Source organism: Periophthalmus magnuspinnatus, chromosome 12 (genome assembly GCF_009829125.3).
Source record: "Periophthalmus magnuspinnatus isolate fPerMag1 chromosome 12, fPerMag1.2.pri, whole genome shotgun sequence".
Lineage (NCBI taxonomy): Eukaryota > Metazoa > Chordata > Actinopteri > Gobiiformes > Gobiidae > Periophthalmus > Periophthalmus magnuspinnatus.
In genome coordinates this window covers 17,066,365-17,076,026 of record NC_047137.1, presented here as the reverse complement: position 1 = coordinate 17,076,026, position 9,662 = coordinate 17,066,365, and positions in this window count along the sequence as shown.

The following is a 9,662-nucleotide window of genomic DNA, read 5'->3' as shown; positions in this document are numbered from 1 at the left end:
CGTTTATTTCTCTATATTTAGTCCGTAAATCAAAATATGAACATTAATAACAGACAAATCCGGTGCTTTCTTTCCCTGACGTTGCTCACTCTTGTGTGATACATAAATACTCCGTTGACCCCCTCAGGAGATATTCAGGGTCCAGCGACAAACACAGTCACACTCAGACTCATGTTTAAAGATACAATGTGTAACTTTCTAGCAGTGGCGCGACGTCACCTGCATGAGGAAACAGAAAGTTAAAACCAAACTTAGGAACATTCTCCTTGTAGATTAAATAGGTTTTATGCCATAATGTGGAAGATTATAGTCAAAGGAACAACATTTCCATGAAAACAAGCCCTACTCAGTCAGGTTTGTGGAGATGCGAGCCCGTTCACAGTAAAGACGTGTGCTTTTCAGAGGGATAAACACGAGCAGATAGTAAAACGCTCAGGTTCAGTCGAGTTCAGACTCAGCTGTGTACAGTTATAGCCAAAGGGGCAATCGCAGGAATCATCTGCTGTACGAGCGTTTACCGCCTGAAATGTTACAAAAACTACAAAAAGTGGAGTGTGACGTCACCCACAGAAGAAGAAGAAGACCTCGGAGGAAGGAGGCGCCCGATTTGTCTGTTATTAATGTTCATATTTTGATTTACGGATAAAATAGTGAAATAAAAACCCCAGGATCATGTAGAGGGTTAATGACGAGGGACCAAAATGACGAGTTGGACTCATGATCACTTCCTGTTTGGAGCCTGGCAGCTAGCAGGTTAGCTATGACCTAATTGTCATGGCTTAATTATCATAAGGGAACGGGATTATTTTTATTTTTCAAGTTAAATATCTTTTACGCTCATGAAAATAGATGTATAGAATTTATTATGTTATTATGTTATTATATCTCGTTCCCTCATAGTAATTATTTCGTTTCCTCAAGATAATTTCTCGTTCCCTCAAGATAATATCTCGTTTCTTCAAGATAATTGTCGTTCCATCAAGATAATATCTCGTTCCCTCAAGATAACTTTGTTGTTCCCTCAAGATATCTCGTGCCCTCAAGATAATAATTCGTTCCCTTAAGATAATATCTCGTTTCCTCAAGATAATCTCGTTTCTTCAAGATAATTGTCGTTCCAACAAGATAATAACTCGTTCTCTTAAGATAATATCTCATTTCCTCAAGAGAATTATGTCATTCTGTCAAGATAATATCTCGTTCCTTCAAGATAATTATGTCGTTTCCTCAAGATAATCTCGTTTCTTCAAGATAATTTCTCGTTCCCTCAAGATAACTTTGTTGTTCCCTCAAGATAAATCTCGTTCCCTGAAGATAATCATGTCATTCTGTCAAGATAATATCTCGTTCCCTCAAGTTAATTATGTCGTTACCTCCAGATAATTATGTCATTTCCTCAGATAATATTTTGTTCCCTCAAGATAATATATATTTTTAATTATGTAAACATTATTCTCCTCTCGTGATCTGCAGAGCTCTGTAACTTCCTAAACAGTGTATTTTTATTTGTGGACCTTTAACGAGTCCGGATCCTGAGGTTTCCAGGTGGTGTGAGCAGCAGGACTGAGGTAATGTGAAATGACTCACCCCGAAGTGTCAGTCCTCCCTTTGGCACCTACGTCTATTTACATCCTGCTCTGAATGTAATTTTGGACCGGTCCTGAAACCGGCCGCAGCCAAAACTTTTGTCCTTTCTTTTTTCTTTCTCCCACTCTTTCTTCTCCTTCCTTCCTCTCGTCCTCTCGTCACCGGGTTCCTTCCTTGTTAACTATCTGCACCTCATCTGCGCTATTCCCACAGCTGCCCGCGTCACATGACCACGAGGCAGAGCGGAAAAACAAAGCTACCCTGCCCTTGTAAAAACTCTAATGAAATAAAAAAATCAGACAAATTACGGGCAACAAGAAACAGATGGAGGAGGTGAAGTCGTGTAATCCCTCGTTTGTCCAGCAGGGGTAAAAGAACAGGATTTAAGTTATAGTTGTTTTTTGGGCAGAGAACTCTTCGTTTTTGTCGACTTTGTGATAATAGTGAGACTGTTCGACCTTGTGATGTCGTGTAGTGGCAGTTTTTATGCAAATGGGACTTTAAATAATAAATGATAAATTAAAAAAGGACACAATTTGTTCTCAACTTCGTGATAATGACAAGACCAAAAAATTTGTATTTTTTTGTATTTTGAGATTACCGTAAATTTCGGATTATAAGCCGCTACTTTTTTTCCACGCTTTGAACCCTGCGGCTTTTACAGCAGTGCGGCTTATATATGGAATTTTACTGGATAACGGACCCTGGGGGGCGCTCTCTAGCTGTAAACGTAAAAGTGAGACAGACGTGGGGAAAGATTCTGCTCTGAAGAATTCACTAGTTTTGATTTTGAACGATCATTTTGCGCATCATGAAATGGATATGATGCAGTTTTTAAGATAAAGAAACAGAAAGGAAACAGAGCAGGGGTCGGCCTTTAACACGCAAAGAGCCATTTGGACCCACTTTCCACGTAAAATAAAACACTGGGAGCCGCAAATACTTTTTGACATCTAAAATGAAGATAACACTGTATAATAACAATAATGTAACGGAATAATGTAGGTTTTACTTTCACGGACAAGCCTTCTACACGTGGCAGATAAATATGGCAAAAACAACTTAAGTGCATTAAAAAAATACAACTCACCAAACCGCTGCATCATGCATCGCGCTGATTATGTGATTATGTCTACTCTACTCCGCAGTTTCTTTAAAAAAACAACAACAAAAAAACTCGTAGCGTATCATTTTATCCCAGGTGCTTATTCTCCATGTGCCAAAGCAGTTTTGAAGGTTTCATTGCCTTATTTGCTTTTCCCGTATGTTACGTAGAGCGGACTGTGCGTGAGAGTCACCTGCAGCGACAAACCCAGATTTTAAGTAGGCATTGTCTGTTAAATTTATCTTTCTTTTTCTTGGAGGTCGTAGTCTCCTCTTCTGGCTCCTCAGTTGTCCTTTTCCCCTTTGTTAAAAAGATCTCCAAAGACTTTTGTTTTGGCTCATTTTCACTCGCTTGTGGCTCTACTTTTGTGCGTCGTGTCTGATGTGTTATACGTGATACGTCACCGCGGAGACAAGAGCAGATAATATACTTGCTACTACATCAAATAGATTTCTGTGGCGATTTCCAGCAGGATTTTCATGATTCATCTACGGACGAGCTTATTAGTGTGTCATTAGGGACGGGCCAAAGTTGCTCCTGACCCCTGTGCGCACAGCGTCTGAAAATCAGGGCTCTTTACGCAGGACTGTGAGCTGTGTCTGTCAGTTCCCAAGCCACGCAGAGCCGCAGTATAAGGCTGAAAGAGGCGCATACGGCTCCGGAGCCGCGGGTTGCCGACCCCTGAAATAGAGCCACTGCACGTGAGCTCGACATCAATGAATCCAACTTGGTCAATGTAAAAAGACGACAAAAGTTTTCAGAGGAAATAAAAGCAGATTTTCCGTGTTGGTGCAGCTTTATTTTCTAAACCTGCAGATGTGTTCATCCCGTGTTGTTGTCGTGTTGGTTCCAATTTTCAGGCACAGTTTTAAAAAAGCGTGTCGGTGCACCGTCTTTCTGTGTAAATATCTCATGTTACAATATGAAAACCTGCGGCTTTTATTCAGGTGCGGCTTATATATGTACAAAATTGATTTTCTCTTCAAATTTAGCTGGTGCGGCTTATATCAAGGTGCGCTCTGTAGTCCGAAATTTACGGTAATGTTAAATAAAAACCCTTAGGCGTCTTGTGAAAAAGAGATGACTTTAATTGGCAACCATGGTAACCTACTATAAAGGTGCACTACGTAGCTTTTCTAATGTTCAAGTTTATTTATGTGTGTGTGTTTGTGTGCGTGTGTGTGTGTTTGTGCAGGGGTGTGTGTGTGTGTGTAATGCCTCCACACTCTCGGCTCTGTGCATCTTTAAAATACTGAGGTTTTATCTGAATTTAAGCGAAAGCTCAGAGTCAACACAGAAGTGCACTCTTCACCGTCAGGGTGGTGCTCTGCACTTTTCACCGTCAGGGTGGTGCTCTACACTTTTCACCATCAGGGTGGTGCTCTGCACTCTTCACCATCAGGGTGGTGCTCTACGTGGAGACAAGCTCAACTTTTAACCCCACACACTGGTTCGGCCTCAGTCTGTGCAGTTTCTCCTTTGTTGTAAAATCTTATCAGTAACACTCGGGCTGGAGGGAGGCTCAAATCTGAAGTACAAAGAAAATACTACTACTACTGCTAATACTACTACTACTACTACTACTACTACTAACTAATAGAAAAAGGAGTCCCCCAAATGACTGATTAACAGTTTGGACTCAGTGTAATTAACATTAGATTTATGAGTTCAGTCTGATCCTCTTCATTTACTGATATTTAAAGTCACTTTAGTTCTGTGTGTTTCCACAGAACAAACTTTATGAACAAAATGTCGACATATATATATAGTACACATACATATAGTACACATATGTACACATAGTACTCATACACACACGTAGTACACATACGTGGTCATCCTGAGCTCACATGAGTACACAGTAGTAGTACAGAGTATGTGAAGTATGTGTCTCTGTACAGTGGGACTCAGTGTAAATGTGTCACAGACTCAGAGTTGAGTTAATGTTTCACTTTTTGTATTGTACAAACGCACAAACGTGTGGAAACAGAGAAAGGCATTTTGTTTACACTCAGATTGTGTTCACCTGGTTTGATCCTGGTATGGTCCTGATGGAGACTTGGTTTGGTCCTGGTCTAGTCCTGGTTTAGTCCAGTTTTGATGTGGTGTCAGTGCAGTCGTCACAGTTGCCCTGGCTCGGTCCTGGTTTAATGTTTGGTGTGTGTTGGTGTGTGTCTGGTGTGTTTTGTGTATTTGGTGTATGTTTTTGTGTGTTTGGTGTGTGTCTGGTGTGTGTTTGTGTGTTTTTGTGTATTTGGTGTGTGTTAGTGTGTGTTTAGTGTGTTTTTGTGTATCTGGTGTGTGTTTCGTGTATGTTTTGTGTATCTGGTGTATGTTTGTGTGTTTGGTGTGTGTTAGTGTGTATCTGGTGTGTGATTGTGTGTATCTGGTGTGTGTTTGTGTGTATCAGGTGTGTGTTAGTGTGTATCTGGAGTGTGTTTAGTGTGTTTTTGTGTATCGTGTGTGTGATTAGTGTGTTTTTGTGTATCTGGTGTGTGTTAGTGTGTGTTTTTGTGTATCTGGTGTGTGTTAGTGTATATCTGGTGTGTGTTAGTGTGTGTTTTTGTGTATCTGGTGTGTGTTTTTGTGTATCTGTTGTGTGTTAGTGTGTGTTTTTGTGTATCTGGTGTGTGTTTTTGTGTATCTGGTGTGTGTTTTGTGTATCTGTTGTGTGTTAGTGTGTGTTTTTGTGTATCTGGTGTGTGTTTTTGTGTATCTGGTGTGTGTTTTTGTGTATCTGGTGTGTGTTTTGTGTATCTGGTGTGTGTTTTTGTGTATCTGGTGTGTGTTAGTGTGTGTTTTTGTGTATCTGCTGTGTGTTTTTGTGTATTTGGTGTGTGTTTTGTGTATCTGTTGTGTGTTAATGTGTGTTTTTGTGTATCTGGTGTGTTTTTGTGTATCTGTTTTGTGTTAGTGTGTGTTTTTGTGTATCTGGTGTGTGTTTTTGTGTATTTGGTGTGTGTTTTGTGTATCTGTTGTGTGTTAATGTGTGTTTTTGTGTATCTGGTGTGTGTTTTTGTGTATCTGGTGTGTGTTTTGTGTATCTGGTGTGTGTTAGTGTGTGTTTTTGTGTATCTGGTGTGTGTTTAGTGTGTGTTTTGTGTATCTGTTGTGTCTTACTGTGTGTTTTTGTGTATCTGGTGTGTGTTTTTGTGTGTTTTGTGTATCTGGTGTGTTAGTGTGTGTTTTTGTGTATCTGGTGTGTGTTTTTGTGTGTTTTGTGTATATGGTGTGTGTTAGTGTGTGTTTTTGTGTATCTGGTGTGTGTTTAGTGTGTGTTTTTGTGTATCTGGTGTGTGTTAGTGTGTTTTTGTGTATCTGGTGTGTGTTAGTTTGTGTTTTTCTGTATCTGGTGTGTGTTTAGTGTGTGTTTTGTGTATCTGGTGTGCGTTAGTGTGTGTTTTTGTGTATCTGGTGTGTGTTAGTGTGTGTTTTGTGTATATGGTGTGTGTTAGTGTGTGTTTTTGTGTATCTGGTGTGTGTTTAGTGTATCTGGTGTATGTTAGTGTGTGTTTTAGTGTATCTGGTGTGTGTTAGTGTGTGTTTTTGTGTATCTGGTGTGTGTTTTGTGTATCTGGTGTGTGTTTAGTGTATCTGGTGTATGTTAGTGTGTGTTTTAGTGTATCTGGTGTGTGTTTAGTGTATCTGGTGTATGTTAGTGTGTGTTTTAGTGTATCTGGTGTGTGTTAGTGTGTGTTTTTGTGTATCTGGTGTGTGTTTAGTGTATCTGGTGTGTGTTAGTGTGTGTTTTTGTGTATCTGGTGTGTGTTTTGTGTATCTGGTGTGTGTTTAGTGTATCTGGTGTATGTTAGTGTGTGTTTTAGTGTATATGGTGTGTGTTAGTGTGTGTTTTGTGTATATGGTGTGTGTGTTAGTGTGTGTTTTTGTGTATCTGTTGTGTGTTAGTGTGTGTTTTTGTGTATCTGGTGTGTGTTTTTGTGTATCTGGTGTGTGTTTTGTGTATCTGGTGTGTGTTAGTGTGTGTTTTTTGTGTATCTGGTGTGTGTTTAGTGTGTGTTTTGTGTATCTGTTGTGTGTTACTGTGTGTTTTTGTGTATCTGGTGTGTGTTTTTGTGTGTTTTGTGTATCTGGTGTGTGTTAGTGTGTGTTTTTGTGTATCTGGTGTGTGTTAGTGTATATCTGGTGTATGTTAGTGTGTGTTTTTGTGTATCTGGTGTGTGTTTTTGTGTATCTGTTTTGTGTTAGTGTGTGTTTTTGTGTATCTGGTGTGTGTTTTTGTGTATCTGGTGTGTGTTTTGTGTATCTGTTGTGTGTTAGTGTGTGTTTTTGTGTATCTGGTGTGTGTTTTGTGTATCTGGTGTGTGTTAGTGTGTGTTTTTGTGTATCTGGTGTGTGTTTAGTGTGTGTTTTGTGTATCTGTTGTGTGTTACTGTGTGTTTTTGTGTATCTGGTGTGTGTTTTTGTGTGTTTTGTGTATCTGGTGTGTTAGTGTGTGTTTTTGTGTATCTGGTGTGTGTTTTTGTGTGTTTTGTGTATCTGGTGTGTGTTAGTGTGTGTTTTTGTGTATCTGGTGTGTGTTAGTGTGTGTTTTGTGTATATGGTGTGTTAGTGTGTGTTTTTGTGTATCTGGTGTGTGTTTAGTGTATCTGGTGTATGTTAGTGTGTGTTTTAGTGTATCTGGTGTGTGTTAGTGTGTGTTTTTGTGTATCTGGTGTGTGTTTAGTGTATCTGGTGTGTGTTAGTGTGTGGTTTTGTGTATCTGGTGTGTGTTTTTGTGTGTTTTGTGTATATGGTGTGTGTGGGGGGGGTGTTAGTGTGTGTTTTTGTGTATCTGGTGTGTGTTTAGTGTGTGTTTTTGTGTATATGGTGTATGTTAGTGGGTGTTTTTGTGTATCTGGTGTGTGTTTTTGTGTGTTTTGTGTATATGGTGTGTGTGTTAGTGTGTGTTTTTGTGTATCTGGTGTGTGTTTAGTGTGTGTTTTTGTGTATCTGGTGTGTGTTAGTGTGTGTTTTTGTGTATCTGGTGTTTGTTTTTGTGTATCTGGTGTGTGTTAATGTGTGTTTTTGTGTATCTGGTGTGTGTTTAGTGTATCTGGTGTGTGTTAATGTGTGTTTTGTGTATCTGGTGTGTGTTAGTGTGTGTTTTTGTGTATCTGGTGTGTGTTAATGTGTGTTTTGTGTATCTGGTGTGTGTTAGTGTGTGTTTTTGTGTATCTGGTGTGTGTTAATGTGTGTTTTTGTGTATCTGGTGTGTGTTTAGTGTGTGTTTAGTGTGTCTGGTGTGTGTTAATGTGTGTTTTGTGTATCTGGTGTGTGTTTAGTGTATCTGGTGTGTGTTAGTGTGTGTTTTTGTGTATCTGGTGTGTGTTAATGTGTGTTTTGTGTATCTGGTGTGTGTTAGTGTGTGTTTTTGTGCATCTGGTGTGTGTTTAGTGTGTGTTTAGTGTGTTAGTGTGTGTTTTTGTGTATCTGGTGTGTGTTAATGTGTGTTTTGTGTATCTGGTGTGTGTTAGTGTGTGTTTTTGTGTATCTGGTGTGTGTTTAGTGTGTGTTTAGTGTGTTAATGTGTGTTTCGTGTATCTGGTGTGTGTTAGTGTGTGTTTTTGTGTATATGGTGTATGTTAGTGTGTGTTTTTGTGTATCTGGTGTGTGTTTTTGTGTGTTTTGTGTATATGGTGTGTGTGTTAGTGTGTGTTTTTGTGTATCTGGTGTGTGTTTAGTGTGTGTTTTTGTGTATCTGGTGTGTGTTAGTGTGTGTTTTTGTGTATCTGGTGTGTGTGTTTAGTGTGTGTTTTTGTGTATATGGTGTGTGTTAGTGTGTGTTTTTGTGTATCTGGTGTGTGTTCAGTGTGTGTTTTTGTGTATATGGTGTGTGTTAGTGTGTGTTTTTGTGTATATGGTGTGTGTTAGTGTGTGTTTTTGTGTATCTGGTGTGTGTTTTGTGTGTGTTTTGTGTATCTGCTGTGTGTTAGTGTGTGTTTTTGTGTATCTGGTGTGTGTTAGTGTGTGTTTTTGTGTATCTGGTGTGTGTTTTTGTGTATCTGGTGTGTGTTAATGTGTGTTTTGTGTATCTGGTGTGTGTTAGTGTGTGTTTTTGTGTATCTGGTGTGTGTTTAGTGTGTGTTTAGTGTGTTAATGTGTGTTTCATGTATCTGGTGTGTGTTTAGTGTGTGTTTTTGTGTATATGGTGTATGTTAGTGTGTGTTTTTGTGTATCTGGTGTGTGTTTTTGTGTGTTTTGTGTATATGGTGTGTGTGTTAGTGTGTGTTTTTGTGTATCTGGTGTGTGTTTAGTGTGTGTTTTTGTGTATCTGGTGTGTGTTAGTGTGTGTTTTTGTGTATCTGGTGTGTGTTTAGTGTGTGTTTTGTGTATCTGGTGTGTGTTTAGTGTGTGTTTTTGTGTATATGGTGTGTGTTAGTGTGTGTTTTTGTGTATCTGGTGTGTGTTCAGTGTGTGTTTTTGTGTAAATGGTGTGTGTTAGTGTGTGTTTTTGTGTATATGGTGTGTGTTAGTGTGTGTTTTTGTGTATCTGGTGTGTGTTTTGTGTATCTGGTGTGTGTTAGTGTGTGTTTTTGTGTATCTGGTGTGTGTTTTTGTGTATCTGGTGTGTGTTAATGTGTGTTTTTGTGTATCTGGTGTGTGTTTAGTGTGTGTTTAGTGTGTCTGGTGTGTGTTAATGTGTGTTTTGTGTATCTGGTGTGTGTTTTTGTGTATCTGGTGTGTGTTAGTGTGTGTTTTTGTGTATCTGGTGTGTGTTAATGTGTGTTTTGTGTATCTGGTGTGTGTTAGTGTGTGTTTTTGTGTATCTGGTGTGTGTTTAGTGTGTGTTTAGTGTGTTAATGTGTGTTTTGTGTATCTGGTGTGTATTTGTTGAAAAGAACAGGCTGTACTGTCTGCGGTCCCGCCCCCTGCTCTCTCATTGGCTGACTCTGAGTGGTGTGCTTTCGTTTCCTGCGCTCTGATTGGCTCCTGGACACGTCAGTCACACAAAACTTTCCCTCGTTTCTTC